Here is a 3,433-nt window from a genome sequence, read left to right on the forward strand (position 1 = left end):
TATATATATATATATATATATATATATTAATAAAAATGAAATTTTGTCTGTCTGTCTGGGACCCCTGTATTTCAGTCTATATTTGCTCTACATAGACATATTATACTTTTTTGGAATCAGGATGAATCCAGGATTGAAAATCTGCCCTTCATTTGGTTCTTGAACATCCAGCATTTAAAAGCATTTGAGTTGCTATTCCTAGCAGGTAAAGTAGCCAGGAGAGGTTCAGGGCCATAGTATTACTGAGATAGGTGAACAAGAGTTACTTCCTTAGCTTTACTAAGGATTTTAGTGGTTCTTTTATCTTTTCAGTCATCAGAATACGACCATGCTGGGGCACCACCTCAAAGAATTTTAACTGAACAAACCGACACCAGTTCTTTCTTTTTTATGCCTGGTACTTTTTTTATTGGCCTCTTTTACTGAACCGCTAAGTCATGTGAATGTAAACACACTAACACCAGTTATCAAGTGGTATTGGGGGGGAGACACACACACACACACACACATATTTTCTATAATAATAACTACTGAGTTTCTTAACTCTTTGTATCCTCTTGGAATGCCTTCTTACAAACTGACATTGAAGAAAGGAGTTCCAATCATTTTTGAGAAATCTGGATCTCCGAAAGTTATGCAATTGAACAAGACTGATAGTCAGGTAAATGCATCCATGTCTTTTGGAAGCAACAATCCTCATTGGATAAGGAAATGGAGAAAATGAGCTTATTTCAAGAATTCCACTGATTCCAGCTGACATGCCCTTTAAATTCAAAAGATTTCAATTTCTAGTAAGAATTAGTTTTGCAATGTCAATAAACAAGAGTCAAGAACAATCACTCAAATTTTTTGGACTTCACCTCATGCAGCAGTGCTTTTCCCACGGTCAGCTCTATGTTGGTTGTTCCAGAGTTGGAAATGGCACCAATCTCTTCATACTTACACCAAATGGTAAAACTAAGAATATTGTTTATCCTGCTGCTTTACAGTAATCTCCAAATGTCACAGTGATACAAAAGTCTTCAAATGTGATACTCTGTTATATAAATCTGAGATGGTAGGACACCAATAAATGCTTTATGTATTATTTCTCTCTTTAGTTTTGGGCTGCACGCCCAATTAGTCCTCCGCAAGAACTAGCTTAAAAGTCTGCACACTGCATTTTAAGCTAGTATATATATATATATATATCTTTTATCCTTTACATGTTTCACAGTCATTAGACTGCAGTCATGCTAAGACACCACCATGAATTTTAGTTGAATGAATCGACCCCAGTACTTATATTTTAAGCGTGGTACTTATTCTATCGGTCTCTTTTGCTGAACTGCTAAGTTACAGAGACGTAAACACGCCAACACTGGTTGTCAAGTGATGATGGGACAAACATACACACGCACACATAGATATATATACAGGCTTTTTTCAGTTTCCACTTACAAAATCCATTCACAAGGCTTTTGCCCAAGGTGCTATGCAGTGGGATTGAACCTGAAATTGTGTGGTTGGGAAATAAATGACTTATCACACAACCACTCCTGCACCTTGTATATATATATATATATATATATATGCATGTATGTATGTATGTATGTATGTATGTATGGATATTTATATATATATGTGTGAGTGTAAATATGTATATGTATACATATATAGAGTGCAAGTGTGTTTGAGGATACTTAGTTATCAATATATTACTCAGCCCAAACCAATTAAAAAGTTCTTAATTTATTTATTTAGTTCAGATTCGTGCCCTGGCAGATAAATGCTAATACAAGAAAGGTAAAGACATGCAGTCATTGTTGCCATACGAGCAGAACACATCAATTTGTAAACTGCCAACTTTCTAAATGTTCAGATAGAACTGGAAGTCTGATGTGTATGTTTCAACTCTATTAAAGAGAACAAAACATTCTAAATGTTTGGATACCATAAGTACACTGCAGTTCATCCAGCAGGTTCAAATATTACAAATATTACAGAAAATCAATGAAGACCATCGCCAAAGAACTCCAGGTCTCAGAGTGGATTAAAAAAATTGTGGTGCATGACAACATTCAATACAAGTTAAACACACTGAGAACACAACTCCTATCTGCAAAGACACGAAAAAAAACCATTTGGTCTGTGCCAAGAAGTAACTTAACAAGGTTAACTGCTAGAGGTAGTTGTTAAGCCCTGAATGGATGGATGGAGAATACAGTGAAAGGCCATATATTTCAAGAAGCTCATGTAACCCCAAAATGGATGTCACACAAACTTCATCATCATGAAACACAAAACCTATGGTATTCAAATTCACCAGGCTTCTATCTCATGGATCACTAGATTAAGAGCATTTTTGAAAGGAGGACTAATTGACATCCTCATAATACTGCAGTTTTCCTGAAGGCCACTATTTTTCAGGTGATGGCCAAAATAAAGGACCATTTAGTACATGCATATCAATGACTCTATTCCTGCATTGAAACAGTCATTGAAACTGAATAATCATAGAATAATCTCATAAGAAATCTAAGAGAATATGTGCATAATTTTTACAATACATTTGGGTTTTCCAACATTACACAAGTTTCATTAAATGCCAAATATGTCCTCAAATATCCCTCAAACCACACACACATATATATATATATATATACACACACACATATATATAATACATTTGCCAGCATACAAGTTGATGTAGTATATAGCATAAACATGTAAGTGTGGACACACATATATATATATATATATATATATATATATATATATATATATATATATATATATGCACCATAAGATGTACCCAGTGTAAGCCATGGATGCATAACAGGTGCAGCAACATCAAAGGAAGATTAACCAGGAAGATAGCTATCACAGGCAGCACATGCACAGGGGCAATGAACACTACAGATGCTCAGAAAACAGATTCCATCACATGCCAGAGGGAGAAACTAGAAGTAGTTGATAGCTTCCGTTACCTCAGTGACCAAGTCTGTAGTAGAGGTGGATTCGCAGAGAGTGTTACCACTAGAATAAGAATAGCCTGGACAAAGTTCAGATAGCTTCTACCCCTACTAGTGACAAAGGGCCTCTCGCTCAGAGTGAAGGGTAGATTGTATGATGCATATGTACGAACTGCCATGCTTCACAGCAGTGAAACATGGGCTGCTGAAGACATGCATAGGCTTGAAAGAAATGAAGCTAGCATGATCCCAGTTGAACCATCCAACCCATGCCAGCATGGGAAACGGAAGTTAAATGATGATGATGATACACACACATATATATATATATATATATATATATATGCATACACATATACACACATAAACACATATATACATACACATATATATATATATATATATGTACACATACACACATATATATATATATACACAAATATGTATATATACACAAATATGTATATATACATACATAT

The 3,433-nt window shown here is 35.0% G+C and overlaps 1 protein-coding gene and 1 long non-coding RNA gene across 3 annotated transcripts in view; one reads left to right on the plus strand and one right to left on the minus strand.

Annotated features, from left to right (window-relative positions):
• The window catches only part of LOC128249606 (uncharacterized), a 143,766-nt gene that overhangs the window by 56,874 nt on the left and 83,459 nt on the right, over positions 1-3,433 (plus strand). The window lies entirely within an intron of this gene.
• LOC106884196 (uncharacterized) overlaps positions 1-3,433 on the minus strand; it is a 48,824-nt gene that overhangs the window by 25,724 nt on the left and 19,667 nt on the right. The window lies entirely within an intron of this gene.

This window comes from Octopus bimaculoides, chromosome 16 (assembly GCF_001194135.2).
Source record: "Octopus bimaculoides isolate UCB-OBI-ISO-001 chromosome 16, ASM119413v2, whole genome shotgun sequence".
Taxonomy (NCBI): Eukaryota; Metazoa; Mollusca; class Cephalopoda; order Octopoda; family Octopodidae; genus Octopus; species Octopus bimaculoides.